Consider the following 22,784-nt stretch of genomic DNA (forward strand, 5'->3'; position numbering starts at 1 on the left):
CCACCACCACCCTCTACAATCGATCTCCCACATACGAACATCTTCGTGTGTTCGGATGCCTTTGCTATCCGATCAAACCGCCGACCACCATTAACAAACTTGAATACCGTTCTAATGCTTGTGTTTTCCTCGGTTACCCCACCAACCATAGAGGATACCGTTGTCTCGACCTCACAACTCGTCAACTAATCACTTCCCGTCATGTGAGTTTTGATGAAACTACTTTCCCACAAACTAACACCCCATCACCAACACCGAACCCTTACAACTTCCTATCTGATACCCCCCACCCGACCTTCTGGCACCATCTCCAGCCAAACGCGTCCCCTACCACCACCATAAGACCCAGCCACGGTGGTACCTCAACACCACCTCACCATCATCCCAACACCACCAATCACACCACACCACCTTCCACACCAACCACCGCAGCTACGCCGACGGGAACCCCTTCACAGTCGGCTGTTCCCACACCGCCATCCTCCCCACCCGAAATCCTCACATACTCTCGCCGACATAGAACTACCACACCGGCCACGTGTATTCCTCCACCCGTACAACCATTCTCCCCTCCCGTATCACAAGCTCAACCTCCACTGCCCCACCTCAACCGACCCGAACAATGCGCACCGACGCAATGGACGGGATCTCCAAACCCAAACCAACGTTCAACCTCAACACCTCCACCACCACCATCGAACCATTACCGAAATCACCAAAAGAAGCCTTGTCCACACCTGAATGGCGAAATGCCATGGCCAGCGAGTACGATGCTATTATTAGTAATAAGACATGGGAGTTAGTCCCACGCCAACCAGACATGAATGTTATTCGTAGCATGTGGATTTCCAGGCATAAATTTAAATCTGATGGTTCATTGGAGCGCTACAAAGAGCGGTTAGTTTGTGATGGCCGAACTCAACAAGTTGGCGTGGATTGCGAGGAGACATTTAGTCCGGTCGTTAAACCAACCACGATTCGCACCATTCTCTCATTGGCTCTGTCACAATCGTGGGCCGTTCATCAGCTTGATGTGACCAATGCCTTCTTGCACGGTCACTTAAACGAGACGGTGTATATGTATCAGCCGATGGGTTTTAAAGATAAATCGAAACCGGATCATGTTTGCTTACTAAAGAAGTCACTTTACGGTCTAAAACAGGCACCGAGAGCATGGTACCAACGGTTTATGGATTTCATGATTTCCATGGGTTTCACACAATGTCGGAGCGACAACTCTTTGTTTATCTATCATCATGGTCCGGACACGGCGTACTTGTTATTATACGTCGATGACATTTTATTGATCACCTCCTCTAAGAGGCTTCGAGCTACCCTCATGGATCGACTCGGTTCAGAGTTTGCTATGAAATATCTGGTCCGGTTAGCCATTTTTTAGGTATTTCGGTAGCAAGAACGGGTAACACAATGTTTTTGTCTCAGAAAAACTACACTCGTGACATTATAAATCGAGCGGGCATGTTATCTTGTAAACCAGTAGCCACACCCGTAGACACCAAAGGAAAACTCGGCTCTTCCAGACCTGAATTTGAAGACCCATCGTTATATAGGAGCTTAGCCGATGCCCTCCAATACCTAACCTTTACCAGACCAGATATTTCTTACGCCGTCCAGCAAGTCTGTATGTATATGCACTCTCCTCGTCTGTCCCACTGGGACAGTTTGAAGAGAATAATCACGTACCTTCGTGGCACATCTGATATCAGTCTCACACTAGGCCCAGTAGCGTCTCCTACGCTACGTGCCTACACCGATGCTGACTGGGTCGGGTGTCCGGACACACGTCGTTCTACATCATGATACTGTGTGTATCTTGGTGATAATCTCATCTCCTGGTCATCAAAGAGACAAACAACAATTTCCCGATCTGGTGCTGAGCCAGAATACCGAGGCATAGCTAATGTCGTAGCGGATATTTGCTGGATACGAAATCTGCTACTTGAACTTCATCGACCGCTCACATGGGTTTCTTTGGTTTATTGTGATAACACCAGTTTGATTTATCTTTCGGGAAATCCAGTTCAACACCAACGAACAAAGCACATCGAGCTTGATATCCACTTTGTTCATGAGCAGGTACACCGCGGTCTGGTTCGTGTATTACACGTCCCCTCTAGATATCAAGTGGCGGACATTTTTACTAAAGGACTACCGAAGGCATTGTTCGAAGACTTTCGGTCCAGTCTCAGCCTCTGAGAACCTCCAGCTTCAACTGCGGGGGTATAATAGTATACATATATTTATGTAACATATTTGTGAAAATATTGATAATGATCTCATTGTATAGAGATAGGATTTGTTCCCATAAATTACAAGATTCGATTATTGTATATATAGGGTCGATTATCAATGAAATCAGGCAAGGAATTACAATCCTATAAGACTTTTATACCAAGACAGATAGACTTCCAAAACTTCAGCATCATACAAAAGAACCGGAACGAGCTGACTACATCTAGTCTTCCCACAAACAATCCTTAAAACAAAAATCAACAGTATCTTAGCATGCGAAGCACAATGTACAATAAATCAAAACACAACCCACAACAACCACTTTAAACATCAATATATAACTATAACCAAATGATATATTACATGGAGCATACATAAGAAATATTGTTAACCTTGGGCAACCAATACCATGACAATGTTTCAAACAAACTACATATAAGTGACTCACAAGAAAATCATGGCTACTTATCTGGGTCCTGAGAGAAGAGATGAAGACAATTGTGTGAAATCTCTTTCCTCTGCGGCTGCCATATCCAGAATTTTTCTGTCAGTGAAGTTGTAATCCAAGTTTGATTCAACATCCATTCCTCCTTCTAACACCTTAATCACCGATGACATCGAAGGCCTTCTTTTAAAATTTGTTTGTAAACACCATGCAGCCACTTTCATCATCTCCACCACTTCAATTTTGTGTACCTTCATATCTTCACTATGTGTGTCAACCATATCTAACAATGTTTCTTGCTCCCAGCATTTCTGAAAGACAAAGAGCAAGTGCCAGCATTAGCTTTCTTCTGGTTGGGATCTATCGAAATTTTTTCTACCACATAAGATCTCTAGGAGAACAATCCCAAAGCTGTATACATCCACCTTTTCTGTGATAATTGAGCTCCACCATTCTGGAGCAATATAGCCTGGCGTTCCTTTTATGGTAGTCATCACTTCGGTTTGAGTTTTGTCAATGAGCTTAGATAAACCAAAGTCAGATACTTTGGCATTGAATTTGATGTCAAGAAGTATGTTTTGAGGCTTAATATCGAGATGCACAATTTTTTGCCTACATTCTTCATGGAGATATGCTAAACCTTTGGCTATGTCAAGAATAATATTATTTCTACATTCCCAACCGAGTATGTGCTCCCGAACTCCATGGTAGATCCACCGATCTAATGACCCGTTACTCATGAAGTCATACACAAGAAGTCGTTGGGATTTCCAAGCACAAAATCCTCGAAGTCTTACAAGATTCACATGGTGAATGCTGCCAATGGATTGAACCTCGGCTAAGAATGATTTCTTAGCGTGTGAAAGGCCTTCAAGGCATTTTACTGCAATCTTGGTGCCATCTCCGAGAGTTCCTTCGAAAACTGATCCAAATCTTCCTTCACCAACCTTTTTACTAAAGTTCTCGGTGGTGATTCTTAACTCTTCATAAGTAAACCAAGTCGGCATTCCTGGCACTTGATCTAAATACTCTTCCTCCATTTCAGCACCCCGTTTTCGTTTGTGGACTATGTACACTATAAGCCCTATGCCCACACCAAGCACAAGCACAAAACTTCCAATCGTAGAGCCTACAACTCTTGCAACTTGATGTGATCTTACGTTTTGGACTTTTATGAAAGCAAAAGCTTTTACAGTATTTGCATCAATAGTCTTCATTGTAAATAGCTATGAAGGTAAAAAACATTTTCCACTTGAAGCATTTGTATCATATTGAAAAAACGCTGCTTTACATGAGCAGTTATTTTGGCATGCTTGTTTGCAAGTCTTCATATTCACCCGTCCATGTCGGCGATAGAGGTAAAGTATGTGACATTCTCGAGTGTGATAAAACGTGGATCTTGTGTAGAATTGCATGTGAGGGGTATAACTTCAGAGCATCCCAAGTTGAGTTCACGATCGTTCACTGGTCTAAATTGTTCTACCTTGGGACAACTACATTGTTGGTTAGTTGAGCAAATGGAATTTCTTCCGCAAGTTAATGGATAACTACACTTTTCTTGATAAAGAAGATCGTCTACCACTGCCCACTGATCTAACTGCCATTCAAACACTTGCAAATGCCCATCTGGCGTCAGTTTCAAATACTTAGTTGATGATGCTCTAGTTACGTAAATCACATCATCAGGATCACTTGGCTCAGAAGAATAAATGAAGAATGACAAATTCCCATTCAAGAACCTAATGTATCTTCTTCCTTTATGTTTATCATTTCCATATGAATAGACCAACTTACTGTAATAGGCTTGAGGTGGATTTGATTCAATATATCCAGACACACCTTCATCTGTGACTTGTAGAGAAAACATACCTTGTGAAGAATTGTCTGAAGAAACATCAGACTTCAGTTTTTGAACTTGAAACAGCTGTTGGCCAGGTAACAAACAGTCTGTTGGGTGATCAAAAGATTGCCAAACTACCAAGTTCTGGTTATTGAATAGGACCAGGTTTCCGGTATCAGTTAAGTTCATGCCCACAACAGATTTTCCTGCAGTGTTTGTGGTCCAAACTATGCTTCCGTCTACTTCCGTTAGGACCAACTCTCCTGCAGCAGTTAAAGTAAGTACTGCATCAATTCCGACTGGATAGTCTCTGTTAGCTGACCAAACGACTTTTTATTCCCCAGGGCCAGTGGTCGGATTAATGAATATGGCAAAGATGTGGTAGAAAGATTTGCCATCGGTACAATTTCCTTCACAGAGAAAGCCACAGGCGAACTGAGCTCCAATGGTATCTCTAAAGAGCATGGGGTAGACATCTGAGTAACTGGTATCCCATGTAGTCGAAAGATCTGCTGTATAAGAATGTGATTGAAAAACTGTAGTAAGATCTTTTATCACTTTCCACTCTTCTGACTGCCATTCAAACACATTCAAATGCCCATCTGGCATCAGTTTCATATATTGAGCTGATGATGCTTCAGGTATGCGGATTACACCAACGGGATCACTTGACTCAGAAGACTCTGTGAAGAATGACAAACTCCCATTCAAGAACCTCATGTATCTTCTTCCCTTATTTGTATCTTTGCCATAGACCCACCAACTATAATAGGTTTGAGTGTATCCATTTGATTCATTATAACCAAAGACACCTTTATCTATGAGCCGAAGAGAATACATCCCTCCCAATGATCTGGTTAAAGAAACACCGGATGTCAATTTTTGATCTTGAGACAGCTTTTGGCCAGGTAATAAGCAATCTGTTGGGTGATCAAAAGATTGCCACACTACCGAATTCTGATCATTGAACAACACCAGGTTTCCGGTATCCGTTAGGTTCATGCCAGCAACCCCTTTTCCAACAGTGTTGGTGCTCCAAACTATGTATCCGTCTTCGTTAATTAGCTCCAAGTCTCCAGCTGCGGTGAAATTTAGTGTTGCGTTCTTCCCGAGCGGATACTCTATGTGGGCTGACCAAACAGATTTCGACTGCCCAGGGGTTCTCGTGGTAGGAGAAATCAGTATGCCAAAGTTGTAAAAGGTACAATTTTCTTCACAGAAGAAGCCACAGGTGAATACAGCTTCATTGGTTTGTCTACGGAGCATGGGTTGGCCATACGAGTCGCTGGTGGTCCATGTAGTGGAAAGATTTGCTGTGGGATATAATTCAAAAAGCATAGCAGTGGGTGATAGCACGATTATTAGAGAAAAGGCAAAGAAGAAACTAGAATTAGTCCTCATGATTGATCGATGGAATGCATGATTCAAAGTTCAAACATCCAATATGTTATAAGTCTTCAACGTTGACACATTTGAGTCAAGCTTACCGTGTTGGACCAACCACTTATGTTGGAATTATACGGAAAATAGTAAGAATAATATTAACTAATGATTATAAATGATAATCGAATACGAATTTATGATTAATTATTCAATTTAATTCGATTCAAAATTCGAATTTAAATTTTATATAATTTTGGCGAAATCTATAAATATAAATGTCAATTAAAAATTAATTATATCCAATTGCACGTACTATTATTTCTTAATTTTTCCCATATTTCTCAATAGCTCAAACCCCTTTATTTATTCTTTTTAGATCGCATTTATATTACTCAAACCGTAATTCAGACTATTCATAGCCCATGCTTTTATTTCTTAATTTACCCATATTCCCCAAACCCTTTTTAGTGTGTTTTACGAATATGATTATGGTTTTTGAAATTTTTAACATACGTGTACATGAATCAAATCGAATTTATTCGAATTCGAGTCGAATCGAATTTCATTTTTGCCATATAAAACGAATATAAATTTGAATTGAATAAATCAACTTTTAATCAAATAGGAGTCGAAAATACGAATATTGTTCGAATTATTCAATTCGATTAACTCAAAAATTAGTTTTTTGTATTAGTTGATGGAAGTTAATATTGTGAAATATTTAATTCTGCAGCTATATTATATAATTTACTATAAAACGATTACAATAAAGTGGCAGGCAAACGGGCAACAAGCTGCGCCGCAACCCCCTTTTGAATAGCAAAGCCAATCCTGCTAAAAACGAAGCTATGGGACTTAGAAGCTGAAGAGGTTCCGTGTACGACGCGCTGAACCCTACTCAAAAATTTCACAGCCTCTGGAGCCAGAAAACCAAATGTATCAAAGGCAAATGGTAGAAAGACATGTTGATTATCTAAACAAGTTTTCTCGTGTTTAACAACGTTGCCCGATTCAGCCTTCAACGCAGCCTGACCCACAACAAACCCACGGTCCATGAGCCCAACAAGAGGAGACACTCCTGTAAGATCCACACAGGCGTGTTTCCCCCTGCCCACCCAAACATAAAAATATCAGCTGGTCGTAAAGTAGACCTCCCTTCAAGAGGATCCGTGAGAAAGTTAACAGGGGCCTCCTTTTTAGCAGAAATCCATGCCCGTTTAAGAACATCACACAGAACATCCCTAACCAGATCATGTCTGTATTTAAAGCCAGACAATTCTTTGCAATGCACCGCATGGTCACCAAAAGAGTCCAAACAGACCTTGCGACAAATTGGGCAAGGTTCATCCATCGGGAACATAGGGATCATTAACCGGTACTTAAGGATAGCCCGATACTCCAAACCCGACATACGTTGGCCTAATCCTTTAATGGGGATGGCCGTTAGAAAATCCTGAGCCCGAGGAGCCCGAAGGCATTCAAACACCGCCTTTTGGCGAGGGGATAGATCAAACTTCACTTTTAAACTCTTGACGATTCCACTAAATAAGGCACTCGCCACAACATGTTGGGCTTTAGGGGGGCAGTGTCCTTATTAGAGAACCCGCTAAAATCAAAATCTGGAAGTGAAGTACGTAAACGATCCATCGCACACCCATAATCAGAGTCCAACCCATAAATATCACAACCCCGAAGAATATGGTCTTGCAAACACCACGACTGTGCTCTCGAAGCCACAAAAGCATATGTAGATACATCCTCGGCCGAACAGAGACCCAACCCCCCATAACGGGTCGGAAGTGATGCTAACCTCCATTGGAGATCTCCAAATTGATATTTTTATTGATTGAGCTGTTTTGTTATTTTCATACAAATAAAGTTAATTTGAAGTTAAATAGAAAAATTTTCATGGTTACAATGGAAGTGTAGTAATAAATAAAAGAGATTGAATCCTTAATTGATTCACTCCAACGGCTCCATCTTGCTGTCAATTAGGTGTAGTAATCTCTAAGAAAGGAAATGATGTAAATAATGATCTTTGTCTTATTTTATGTTTTTAACACCCCCCCCCCCCCCCCTCAAATTGAGTATTAGGGCATTCAATACTCAACTTAACAAGGCACTCGCTGAATATTCTTCCATTCACAGCCTTTGTTAATATATCTGCCAGTTGGTCTTCTTATCGGATGAATGGTAGTTCTATAATCCATGCTTCGAGCTTTTCTTTGATGATATGCCTGTCAACCCCCGCATGTTTTGTATGATCGTGTTGAACTGGATTTTCTAGAAATCTGTATCGCGGCTTTGTTATCACACATAATATTACTGGCTTCGGTTTGGGGAAAACCAATTTCTGATATAAGTTTATGTATCCACAGAACTCATGTCACGCCCCGTGCAATTCCTATGAATTATGCTTCGGCACTAGATAGTGCTATTACTTTCTGTTTTTTGCTTCTCCATGTATCTAAATTTCCACCAACTAGTGTGAAGTACCCTGAAGTTGATCTTCCATCATTTTTGTCTCCTGCTCAATCTGCATCAGTATACAGTTGGACCTCTAGGTGTTTATTTGGTTAAAAGAGAAATCCATGTCCAACTGTTCCTTTGAGATAATCTTATAATATGTATTACTGCCTCCATGTGGGAAACTTGAGGTTTGTGCATGAATTTGCTTACAACTCCAACTGCATATGCAATATCTAGACGAGTATGTGCGAGGTATATTAGTTTACATACTAAGCATTGGTATCTTTCTTTGTTTGTTAATTCTGCTTCTTCTTCATTATGGAGCTTATGGTTGACTTTCATTGGGGTGTCAGCTGGCTTGCAACCAATTATTCCGGTTTCAGCAAGAAGGTCAAGAATTAATTTCTTATGGCATATAAAGATCTCTTGTTTGGACCTTAGTACCTCAATTCCAAGAAAATACTTAAGTCTTCCCAGGTATTTCATTTCAAATCCTATGAACATGTTCGCCTTCAACTTTCTCATTTCTTCTTCTCATGTCATCAACATTATGATTAAACAAGTTACATGGTTACCTCTTTTTTTAAGGTAGAGTGTATGATCGGAATTGCTTTGACGAAAGCCATATCTCTTAATTGCTATAGTCAATCTCCCGAACCAAGCTCCAGTGTATTTTTTAAGCCCACGTGTAGTTTTTTTAACCAACATACTTCCTTTACTTTGAAATTTTCTGTTAACCGAGGTGAAGCTTCCATGTAGACTTCTTCTTTTAGTTCCAATGAAGGAAGGCACTCTAAACATCAAATTGATGAAGATGTCATCCTTCCTTCATTGGCAGCAATCGAAAAAAGGACCCTAATCTTGGCTACCGGAGAGAATGTTTCTTGGTAGTCAATTCCATACGTTTAGGTATAACCTTTAGCTACCAATCGTGCTTTCTATCTTTCAATGTTTCCATCTGGTTTATTTTTAATTGTGAACACCCATCGACGTCCTACTGGCTTCTTCCCCGTGGACGGTTAGATTTCTCCCATGTATCATTGTTTATCAATGCCTTCATCTCAGTTTCCATAGCATCCTTCCTGTTCTTGGATTTTAGGGCTTGTTCTAGAGAGCTCAGAACTTGTTCAGCGTATAAAGAAGCGTTAAAGGCTTTGGTTTCTTTGGATAGATTTGCTTCGACTATATTTGCCATGGGGTATCTAGAGGATTTGGATTGTTTCTCTGGGCGGTATCTTTTTGCAGGTATTGTTCTATTAACTGTTGGAGGGAGGACATATTTCTCGGTCGTTTCTTCTTGTTTTGGTTCTTCAGGTATAGGTTCTTGTTCCACCTGTAGTTGTTCCTCTTGGACAATTTCATGCACCATTCGTTCTTCTTCTACTTCATGATTGTTAGATGCATTAACATTTTCATAAGTTATATTTTCATGTATATGAAATTACTTACTCTGGATGTAAGGTTTGGAGCATTTTGGTCTGGGACACTGATTGAAGGCCCACTATGTTGATGTGAGATCGGTGACTCATCTTGGATACTATGATTAATTTCTTCAGATGATGAGCCCCATTTTGGAACCCATTTTAACCAACTCAGAGATGCATACTATTTCTCCCCCTCACTACTATGTTGGGAGGTATAAACCAGATGGAGACAGTATTACACAAGAAGCCACACCCGAACTGAGCTACATTAGTCGTTCTAAGGAGCATGGGTTGTTGGTCCTCCCATTGTAAGGTCCATATAGTGGAGAGATTTGCTATAGGATTTGATTCATAACGTTGAGCAGTAGGTGAGTAACAAGATAACAAAAGAACTAGAAAAATGACAAAGAATAAACTAGAAATCTTTAATATTCTTCATGATAGATGAAAACTGGAGCACCTATGGTTTTGAAAACAGACTGCACTAGAAATTCACCTTCTCACAGGTTATTATGTGCCAATCGGTCGATCCAGTGAACCGCAGGGAGCGGAAATAAGGAGAAGGGCATAAAAGTAATAACACACGATCTTCTATCCACATGCAAGTCACATGTCAATTTCCTTATCATTTTAAAGCGTCAATAATTTTTTATACGATATTTTTTAAAACAAAAAAAATCATCATAATAATGAGTGTTTTTTATGTTTAATATGAGTGATATATTGCTATAAAAAAAGTTAGCGGTTTTTTTTATAGATTGTGTTCTAGGTTCTAGGCATTGTGTTTTTAAAAAATGTGTTATTTCATGGTGTTTTACCAAATTATGTTTTATCAAAGTGTTTTATTTCATTGTGATTTAATAGTTGCTTAGTGTTTTTGCCATTGCATTTTTACAAGTAGGTTATTTCATTGGGTCTTTTTTCCATTGTGTTTTTACTTTTTACCATTGTATTTTTTACAAGTGGGTTATTTCATTATGTTTTTGTGATTATATGATTGTTCAAACTTAAAATCACTGGTAACAATCATAAGTTGCTCTTAACAATACAATCACAGTCCATAGATAAAATCACGGTTAACTATCCTTTCTTTTCCGCAACGTCTCATCTTTACCCAAGCAATTCCCTTTAGTCCTTAATTTTTGAAAAAGAAATTGAAAGGCTCAGATTATTTCTTAGACTTCCTACAATTTAAAACTTCTTATTTGAACCGGACCATTTAATTATATCATACCTTATCTTTGTTTTCTATTGAATTAATTATCATCATTATTATTAAACTTTAACTGTAACTGTAACATAATGTTGTTTTCAAAATCTGTCTGAACGATCCGACTAATGAAGTGCTACACCCACCAGTATGATCAGGTTTTAAAAATTACATATGTACTTTAACAACTCAAGTTAATGCTATTTGAGCCACCGTGTTGGACCAACAACTAGTTGTAGCTAAAGCATAAATATGTTGTTGAGCATCTTTAACGAATATAAATTGAGCCACGCTTCCATCTCATGTTTAAATATTTAATTAAATATTTAATAAACCGCTCTATGAACATGCAGTATTCATTATGACTCTCCTTCCGGCTAAAATTAGGGAATATGGAAAGCAATCCCATCCTTTAATTAAATTAAAACGAATTGATGGAATTGAAAATATATCAATTTTTTAAGGTGCGGCAGGTTCGCGAAATTCAATGGAATGGGAATTTAAATTCATTCTTTTGATTTGTTTGGTTCGCAAAATACGTTACAATTGGAATTTGAATGTAATTCCATCAAATTATACTTCATTTAAAGGATTTCATGTGAAAGAGTTAACCCAAATTAAGTAAATGGAATCTTCGACCCTGCCTCTGCGCCGGTTAAACAGTAACGGTACGTGCTGGTTTGGTCCATGAACATATTATCAAACAGCATGGGTTTGTGGAAGGTTGGCATCTCGTTCGGTCAAACGCTATCGACATGGTCAACACATCCTGGCCCAAGTAAACTATATATGCCCATATCTAGTATTGTAGGTCCATTGGAAAACCTCGTTCGGGTGAACGACGCTAATCAAAATCAGTTGGTCGAAAATATTTCCAGATTCTACTACCCAAAACGCAGTTGACCAGATGAGAGAGGTCCCATGTCGGGAGTCAACTCACTAGTTGTGTTGGTCTTCTTCCGTATGGAATGAGTCTGCTAGGACAATATTTGTGACTTGCGTTATCAAATTACGAAAGTCGTTATATATTAATGGTCAAGTGAATAACTAAAGCCGACGAGAAAACCGGACACGAAACGAGAGCTCCATGACGCGCGTTTAGCTTCAATGGGATAAGGTTTCTAGAATATTATTGTTTAGCTATAAATAAGGACTTGTATTGTTCTTATTTTTGTGTGTTTGTAAGATGTAAATCACCACCCAAGGGGACTAGGGGAGCTCACCTTGGGTGGGTCGGTTCTTTGTTTAATCTATCAATCTTTTAACCGACAACGAGATCATCTATCTTATCATTATATTTATGTTCGGTCGTTTGATTTACCGCACCCGTCTCGAAAACCGTGTCAAGAGCAAAACCGTTCGGTGGTCGTTTTGGGACCTACAGAGTCAAACGAGTAAGCTGACACGTATTGATGCTAGGAACAACCACGCTAAGAATGGGTTGATGGAAATGACCATTTTACCCCTTGCTGTAATCCAACACCCGAGAATGAGAATATTGAGATGATCGTCAAGTTCCAAGTTTTTCCAAAAATTCCACGAACCAAACGTTGATAGCTGCTCACACATAGACAAAGGTATAACTTCTGATGACTCGTTTGAGGAACTGAGGCCCAAATGAACCAAAAACATTGGCTAAACTATCCAGAAGAGAATCTTGGGACGAAGCTCACGCCTCCACGTGACAAATCACGCGGGTCATACCATCCATTCCATCCGACAATCGACTTTCAACATTAGGGATTTGAGCTCTGCTGCGAAGGTAACGGTTATGATAGGCTGAAATACCAAGACAGATAGACTTACAAAACTTCAGCATCATACAAAAGAACCGGAGCGAGCTGACCACATCTAGTCTTCCCACAAACCACAGAAATCCACAAAACAATGTACATTAAATCAAAACACAACCCATAACAACCACTAATATGAACATCAGTATATAATAACAACCAAATGATTACATGGAGCATACATAAGAAAAAATATTAAGCTTGTCAACTTATACCGTGACTGTATCAGGGAACAAGAAGTGGGTACCATCAACGTCTATATAAAAATTATTTATTACCAACATTATTTCAGCTGCTATAGGAACAGAAAATAAAAACATTAAACAAACTACATAGAAATCACCCACAAGAAATTCATGGCTACTTATCTTGGCCCGGAGAGAAGAGATGACGACAATCGTGTGAAATCTTTCTCATCTCCAACTGCTATTTCTTGAATTCTTGGATCTGTGAAGTTGTAATCCAAGTTTGATTCAACATTCATTCCTCCTTCTAACACCTTAACCACCGCCGACATTGAAGGCCTTCTTTTAAAATTTGTCTGTAAACACCAGGCAGCCACTTTCATCATCTCAACCACTTCGGTACTATGTGCGTGCATATCTTCACTATGTGTGTCAACCATATCTAACAATGTTTCTTGCTCCCAGCATTTCTGAAAGACAAAGAGCAGGTGCCAGCTTTCTTCTGGTTGGGATCTATCGAAATTTTTTCTACCACATAAGATCTCTAGGAAAACAATTCCAAAGCTGTATACATCCACCTTTTCTGTGATAATTGAGCTCCACCATTCTGGAGCAATATAGCCTGGGGTTTCTTTTATGGTAGTCATCTCTTCGGTTTGAGTTTTGTCAATGAGCTAAGATAATCCAAAGTCAGATACTTTGGCATTGAAATTGATGTCAAGAAGTATGTTTTGAGGCTTAATATCGAGATGCACAATTTTTTGCCTACATTCTTCATGGAGATATGCTAAACCTTTGGCTATGTCAAGAATAATATTCTTTCTACATTCCCATTCGAGTATGTGCTCCCGAACTCCATGGTAGATCCACTTATCTAATGACCCGTTACTCATGAAGTCATACACAAGAAGTCGTTGGGATTTCCAAGCACAAAATCCTCGAAGTCTTACAAGATTCACATGGTGAATGCTGCCATTGGATTGAACCTCAGCTAAGAATGATTTCTTAACGTGTGAAAGGCCTTCAAGGCATTTTACTGCAATCTTGGTGCCATCTCCGAGAGTCCCCTCAAAAACTGATCCAAATCCTCCTTCACCAAGCTTTTTACTAAAATTTTCGGTGGCAATTCTTAACTCTTCATAAGGAAACCGTGTCGGCATTCCTGGCACTTCTTCTAAATACTCTTCCTCCGTTTCAGTATCCCTATTCCGTTTGTGGACTATGTACACTATAAACCCTATGCCCACAACAAGCACAAGCACAAAACTTCCAATCGTAAAGCCTACAACTCTTGCAACTTGATGTGATCTCACGTTTTGGACTTTTAGGAAAGCTAAATATTTATAATTATTATCCGTAGTCTTCATTGTAAAAAGCTCTGAAGATAAAAAACATACTCCATTTGAAACATTTGAATAATAGCAAAAAAAAAAGCTGCTTTACATGAGCAATTGTTTAGACATGCTTGTTTGCAAGTGTCCATATTCACCCTATTCAAATCAGGGGCAGTTGAGGTGTAGGCTGTGAAGTAGCTGACGTTGTTGAGTGTGATAAAATGTTGATGTTGTGTAGAATTACATGTGAGTGGATTAACCTCATAGCAACCCCGGTTGGGTTGGCGCTCATTCACTGGTCTAAAATAACCTGTTCCGGGACAACTGCATTGTTGATTAGTCGAGCAAATGGAATTTCTTCCGCAAACCAAAGGATAAGTACAATATCCATAAACCAAAATTTCGGTAACATCTGTTACCTCTCTTCTCCACTTAAACGCTTTTAAATGCCCATCTGGCTTAAGTTTTATGTAGTCAGCTGATAACTCAGTGAAGATCACATCATCAGGATGACTTGGCTCTGAAGAATGAATGAAACATCATTAATAACGGTGTAATTTACTCATTAAAAACGGTTTTATAATAAGGTGTTTTAAAAGGTTATGAACAGGTGTAAAAGGTCATAATCTTAAAAATAAAGTATACCATTTAAAGCGGTCATTTTTTAGAAGAGAAGATACAACGTTTTAAATTTTAAAAATGGTTATATAAAACGGTTTTAAGAATTATTTAATGACACCATTTTATTTGAGTAAATTCATTTAAAACGCTTTAAGTTGGACCGCTATATTTGTTGTTATTTTAAAATTACTTGTATGGTAAGTTTGTTTTAATATGCTTAATTAAAACGGTTTAAGTTGGATCGTTTTATTTGGTATGCTTATTTAAAATGGTTTATGTTTGAATCGTTTTATTTGGCCAAAATACAACTGCATTTTTTTGTTACACCTTAATTTAGTTTAGGCGGTTGTATTCCAAAAAATTAAATTTTCACCGCCAAAAAATAGGTTTTCTGCATAAAAATAGAACTCACAACCATTACTTTTACCTCTTTTGAGGGTTTTTTCCCATTATCATTAACTTCCTGCAGATTTGCAATCGTTCCCTCTGTTCTCTCTGGGTATTCAAATGTTTATCTTTGTATATTGATTCATCCATTATTGTCATAGCTTTAATTGTGTTTCCAATTGATAACTATCAATAGTTTATGAAATCGATTCATTGGGGTTCTTCGGCTTTTAAATGAGGCTAATTTTTCAAAGCAAACACACAGTACTGATCGATTTAATAATACATGGTGCAATGGTTAAGATCAAAATAACAATTACCATTAAATTCGTATATGTTGCTGTTAGGTAATATTATAATCTGAGACATATTGGTGAGGTTTCATGTATTTTGAAACTTAAAAAAAGCATCAGTTACATGTATGGTTGTGCCTCTACTATGTTACTCAAATATTGTGTTTTTCGTAGTTCGTTGTCATATAATTGGTGTTTATATGTTGATCTGTTAACTTGCATCTCAATTTGGGGCACATAATTATTGATTTAGATTCACAGTAAATTAGTAATGTTTTTGCGATTGGAAAAAGTGCAGGGCTTTTGAAGTCATGGTTTATCTAGAGTTTAGAAAACAGATTCTTTATTATAAACTAGCTACGGACATAGAAAAAAAACCAGTATAATGATGTATAAGGTATTGTATTTTCGTTTTTTAATTTTAAATATTATATGTGTTACCATTTATGTTTATATATTGCTTTTAAACATGTAGGCATCGTGGAAGATACCTAGCGATGACGCAAAAGATACAATTGTGAAAAATCGAAAGGACTTGGTAAAAAACTTTCGACATTGTTGACGTATGTTTACTAACATTGTTCACGTGTTTGCAGTCAGTAAGTACTTGTGATCTTTGATCATTCTACGACTCCTTCCTCGATACGGTTTTAGGACTTGAACAGGTTTATCCTACTTTTGTTAGGATGATATGTGAAAATCCATGCGGATTCTATACACGAAAAATATACAAGTTACCTTGTGACGCCACACACAAAGAATCATGAGGAAGTAACTGTTTGTTTACTTTTAAGTTGATTATAGTTGTAATAAACTACTTTCACGTTTCTATTTTTTTATAAATATAGGTACATAATGAGCTCCACTTCAAGTGTGTTATTCAAAGTGTAACTTACAGGTTTTAATATGTTTGTTTTTTAAGTATTAATGCTAAAAATATTAACATCTTTTAAACTTTTATTTTAGGTACTCATGGTTGGTATTTCACACTCATTCAAGGATGGGAGTATCTTTTTTTGTTAAGCATTTATCAGTTCTTATGGGTTTTCATAGTCACTCACCAAAGGCTCTTGTATGTGATTGCAATGTTGAACCATAAACTATGTAGAAACATTATATGGTTTTAAAGTTTTGTTTATGAATGGTTTTACTGATGTAGAAACATTATATGATTAAATTTTTGTTGTTGCTTTATGTATATTGGATTAAATATTTTGTTTTGGTATTTAATAGACGAAGAAAAAAAATTATAAACCATTTTATATCTTAATTGTAGGTGCCATATCTATGTTTCATATATAAAAAATTGTTGTATTTGTTAATATTAAGAAGGTTGTATTTGATAATATTAGACCGCTGTATATAATAACAACTGAGTCGTCGTATTTGATAATATTGTAATGTTGTTTTTGTTAAAATTGAACCGTTCTATATGGCTTTTCTTTCATTTTTTGATAGACCTTTTAAAATGGTTCACCTATACTTTTTAAAACAGTCTTAACCTTTTAAAGCGCATACATTTAAAGCGGTCATTCAACCGTTTAAATTGTGTTTAAAACCCGTTGTAAAAGACCTATTTTTTGTAGTAGTTAGTGACAAACTCCCATTCAAGAACATAATGTATCTTCTTTCTTTATTTGTGCCCTTGCCATAACCCAACTTACTGTAATAGGCTTGAGGTGGGTTTGATTCAATATAACCAAACAGACCTTTATCTGTGACTTGAAGAGAATACATACCTTCTGACAAATTGGTTGAGGAAATACTAGATATCAGTTTTTGACCTTCATACAGCTTTTGGCCTGGTAACAAAGAGTCAGTTGGGTGATCAAAAGATTGCCAAACTACCGAGTTCTGATGATCAAATAACACCAGATTTCCGGCATCAGTATGTTCATGCCAACAACTGATTTTCCAGCAGTATTGGTTGTCCAGACTATGTTTCCATCAACATCTTGTAGAACCAAGTCTCCAGTTGCAGTGAAATTGAGTATCGCATTCTTCCTCACTGGATGGTCACGGTTGGCTAACCAAACGGGTGTATCAAATTCAATGTGTAAGTCAAAGAGACGATCTGGATTAATGAATATGCCAAAGATGTAAGAGGTACAATCACTTCCACTTACACAAAAGAAACCACAGCCGAAATAAGATGTATTGGTTCTGCTCATTATGAAATATATATATTGATCGCCGGGGGTCCAAGTAGTGGAAAGATTTGCTATATGATAGTATCCAGCAATGGGAAAATCTAAGTGAGCAGTGGGTGAGTAGGAAGATAACAAGATGAGTAGAAAAAAGGCAAAGAAGAAACTAGAAATCCTCATGATTGATGAACACTATGAAGAATGCATTGTTCGAACTACCTTCAATAAATTAAGTTAACAGTCAACACTCTAGTTGGCTCAGTAAAGCCATCTTGTTGGACTGGATTCCAACCACTAGTTGAAGATAGGGAGCCACAACTTCGAAAATCATAATAATGGTTGATTGTGCATCAGTGATGAATGTTAGTTTTCATTATAAATGATGATATTATATATTTCCCAAAATATATTGAAATTCAACTAATTAAAATAAAATAAGGCTAAAAACCATGGCTTATTTGAGTCATCCTCCCTCATTCATCACATTTGCGTCACGTCATCTTTTTTTTCATCATTCAAACTCACCCTTCAACTAAGGCTATGGATCATTCTCCATCATTCCATTATTTAATAAGATAAAAAATTAAAAAGAAAATATAGAAAACAAAAAAAAGGTGATCGGTTCTTACCCCCTCCCCCTGAAATGAGACGTCTAACGATGGTCATTATCCTCATTTCACTACTGAAACGCGGATAAGGGGGTGGTGTTCAAATGAGGTCATTGAGGAAAATGCGTGCCACATGACCCGGCCCGTGAAGGTTCTTCACTGAACCACACCCTTTGACCTAAGGTTAAATGTGGTGATTAAAGAAAAGTGAAAACTGATATTATTTTAATTGATAAATTATGTTTAGTTAAGGCTTCTTAACATGTAACAAATAGTTTCTATTATCTTCACAAAAACCCGAAGATTCAACTAGTTATTGATCTTAACATCTGTTAAATAAAATATTGGCTTGAATATTATTGAAGGCCGGATTGAATTACAATGTATAGAAATCATAACAAAACCGTAAGTAACCTAATGATCCCGTTCTAAGACCGGAAAGTTAAAAAAAAGATAAAAACTAATAATAGTTAAGATAAACATGCTTCGATCGACTTGAAAATCCAAACTTTTACCGACAAATCCATATTGTGCTTGATGTTGCCGTCCATTTTATTGTCCTGTAGAGACATGGATCTTTAATAAAAATATCACAAATTTTGTAGGAATTACAATGTTGCAGCTCATTGGTTTTTGGTTCCCGTAATGATAAACACAATCGGATAGAGGCGAGGAGACAACAGGTGACCATAGTTGTTTGTTAGCATGTTGAGGCTAACAAGCGGCGGTCCCTTGGATCCATAGAACAAGACATTAGATCCGAAGATCTAAAAGGAAAATTGAAGAAACGTGGATCGACTCACTGGTAGACGATCTACTTTCCTCGGGTGTGATTATGCTATTCCACCGATGGTTTCTCTTGGATCTGATGGATCTGGGTTCTTCCACCTACAAAATGAACAGCACCGTAAACTTACCCCTCAGAAAGGGACAGAGGGGTCCTCTTTGGGGTAACCCTCCGGTGTGAGAATAAGTATTTGTGGGAGAAGATAATAATATGTGAGAGTAAGGAATTTGGAGTGTATTGCTTAATAGCTGAATACTCTGTAATTGTGTGTAATTGGATTTTATCAGATGATATTGGATGATCCCTCCTTGTGGAGTTGATGTGATATTTATAGTGCTAGGGTTTCCCATGATTGGGCTCAGACCTAATTAGGGCCTTGTTGGCCTCCTCCAATTGGTTTGCGCCACGTGTCCTTTGGGACACCTGATGCTTTTTCATTTGTTATAATCACGTGGTAGCACATGGGTTTTGCTGAGTTGTCCACCTTTCATTGGCAGCTGTCAACATCAGCATATTCTTATTCCTTAAAAAGATACCTTCTGGAAGGTTATCTGACGTGCACAATCAAGGTTGCCCTAATCCTGATTTGGATAAGGACGAGGTTGATTATGTGCATGTGTGATACGCGCCTATCCTGAGGATGCGCGAGGTCTTCTCTTTATTCTCACGCGCAGATGTTTCATGCGCAGATGTGATATGCACGAGCATGTGATATGCGCCACGCGCGGATGCGCCACGCGCATATGTGATATGCGTGAGCATATGTGATGCGTGAGCGTATGTGATGCGTGAGCATATGTGATGCCTGAGCATCTGTGGTGCCTGAGCATATGATGCCTGAGCATGTGATGCATGAGCATATGTGATGCCTGAGCATCTGTGGTGCCTGAGCATGTGATGCCTGAGCATGTGATGCATGAGCATATGTGATATGCGCCATGCGCGTAGGTTTTGGCTTTGTGCCTTCATAATGTCTTGATTTCAAGCCTCTTGTCCATATCTTGTGGGTTGACCCGCCTCGCTCGTTGTTGAGGCGGGTACATACCTCTTCAAAAATATAAAAGAAAGCAAGGTCATGACCGTAGTCAAGCAGCAGTCTCTTGGATCCGTAGATCAATAGACGTAATCCATAGATCAAAAAATAAGAAAAAAAGATAATAATCCAGTCAAACCTTAGTTTAAAATTGGTGTGTGCACCGTAGTCCTTGTTGTGGCTAAAACACCGTAGAATAATTCGAGAAAAAGGAAAAAGAAAAAAAAATAAACGATCGGGAATTTGGAAATGAACCAATAACCCAATCGAAATGAAAAATGTGTATCAAGTATATATAGCACATACAAAATGACATTAAAACCCAAAAGGTACATTACACAAATGATAAATGCTACTATAAATGTTGCCAGGAAAATATGGCATACATAAAGTTTCATTAAGTACTTAGATTTTAGTTGCACAAATGTTAAATGCCACTAAAAGTGTGTACCAACCAATTATGGCATACAAAAAGTGCCAATTAAACTTATATTTTAGCGGCGAAACTGATAAATGCCACTAAAAGTATGTGTTAGCAAATGTGGCATACTCAAAATGTCATTAAAACCTAAAATAGTGGCACAAAAGTTAAATGTCATACAAAATGTGTGCCGCTAAATGACATTTTATTTGTAGTGATTCTTACATAAAAGATACGTAACATGTCTTCAAAAATTATATTTTCGACTAGTTTACAGCTTATCCATCATCCATGATAAATCATCCTAATTGTAACAAAAAATAGTAACCATTAAATTTAAGTAGTGTGTTGTATTTTATCTTACCGACCAAGTATTACTTATAAGATAAAGGATACAATACAATAATCCCTGATCGTACATTATGCACGCAAGTTCCTACATCATCGACTTCAAAAAACACGCGGTGGCAATATTGTAAATTTTATCAACCTTGATCCACCGCTTCCATCGATTCCGTCCACCTTCACCGTCACCATTCATCAATCCGTCGTCGTACAACAATTTCGTCCACCATCCACCGTCGAAACACCATCCACAATCATCAACATCTGCGCCTGTTGTTGTTCACAGGTTTGTTTATCTTTTAATAAAATTGAAATTGATGAGCCCAATTGATCAATTAACCTTGAAAATGATCCAATTAATCATCAATTTGAAGCTTCAATCGTTCAATTTTGAGTCTTGATTGGTGGTTGACCTTGAATATATTAAGATTAAGCTTGAGCGTTTTAGGTTCTAAGCCTGTACGTTTTAGTTTAACCTTGAATGTATAAAATTTAAGCATGAACTTTTAAACTTTTTGTTATAAACTTCTAAACTTTTTATTATGAACTTCTAAACTTGAATGTCTAAAGGTGTTTGTTTTGGTTAGAGCGTTCCAATTAATCATCAATTTGAAACTTCAATCGTTCAACTTTGAGTTTTGAGTTGTGGGTTTTAACCTTGAATGTATTAAGATTAAGCTTGGAACGTTTTATGTTATACGCATGTACGTTTTAGTTTAACCTTGAATGTATAAGATTTAAGCATGAACTTCTAAACCTTTTGTTCATAAACTTTTTATTCTAAACTTATAAACTTTTTGTTCTGAACTTCTAAACTTAAACGTTTAAAGGTGTTTGTTTTGGTTAGAACGTTTAAATGTAGACAGTGTCTTCAGTTTTGTTCAGAACATTTAAACGTAATATTTTGAACCCTAATCAGAGCTCAATGGAGTGTAAAATTTCTGCAATTTCATAATCGATTGATGAATCTAAATCCTTCGACACACCAATTAGATTGATTAAATCATCATTTTTTTTATCAATTTTGAATATTCTTGATGTTCAACGATAATTTTGGTTTTTGATTTTAGAGATATCATACTTTAAGCTATGATTGGGGTTTGGAAATTGGATGAGATAGAGCGAGGACTTTAGAATTTGGATCAGAATGGATATGTAATTGATGAATTTGATCATGAACTAATTCGGGTTATTTACGAAATTGTCACCACGTGTTTTGTAATCCAACACTCTGGAAAGTCTTGTATGTAATGTATGATAAACCATTATTGTACAATAACCCACCCCTTACTTATAATATGCAACTTTTATATATGGTCGTTATATACATAAATAATTGATAGAGTTTTCATGCATAACATGTAGCTTCAGTATATTATTATTATTATTATTATTATTATTATTATTGGTGAGTTAAAATACAATAATCCTTAGTGTACCCTAACGTACGCGAATCACGCTCAAGGCAAAAACAAAATGCTCAAAGCCAAAATACAAAGCGCTCAAGCCAAAAATACAAAAACGCTCAAGAAAATTGCAAAACGCTCAAGAAAATCGTAAAACGCTCAAAACAGGTTTCGTAAAAAAATTGATTGATTAACGATCCTAATATGTTTTTTCTGTGAATCGATGATTAATTGGGTATGTATTGATGATTCTGAGATGTTGGGATGCGCTTTCATTGATCAATTTCATGAATATAGATATTTTTGTATGTTAAGGATTATTGTGTTATTTCTTTTATTATTATTATTATTATTATTATTATAGAAGTTCATCAACTACGAAGTAAGTTAGCTTAAAAGA

The 22,784-nt window shown here is 37.4% G+C and overlaps 2 pseudogenes; both read right to left on the reverse strand.

The window, feature by feature from the left end:
- Positions 1 to 2,679: 2,679 nt before the first annotated feature.
- Positions 2,680 to 6,047, reverse strand: LOC143616184 (G-type lectin S-receptor-like serine/threonine-protein kinase SD2-5; annotated as a pseudogene).
- Positions 6,048 to 13,028: 6,981 nt separating this feature from the next.
- LOC143616188 (G-type lectin S-receptor-like serine/threonine-protein kinase SD2-5) lies at positions 13,029 to 18,171 on the reverse strand (annotated as a pseudogene).
- Between the last annotated feature and the right edge of the window lie 4,613 nt (positions 18,172 to 22,784).

Source organism: Bidens hawaiensis, unplaced genomic scaffold (genome assembly GCF_021521415.1).
Source record: "Bidens hawaiensis isolate Kalapana, Puna unplaced genomic scaffold, B.hawaiensis_p1.1 tig00046147_1, whole genome shotgun sequence".
In the NCBI taxonomy this organism is placed as follows: Eukaryota; Viridiplantae; Streptophyta; class Magnoliopsida; order Asterales; family Asteraceae; genus Bidens; species Bidens hawaiensis.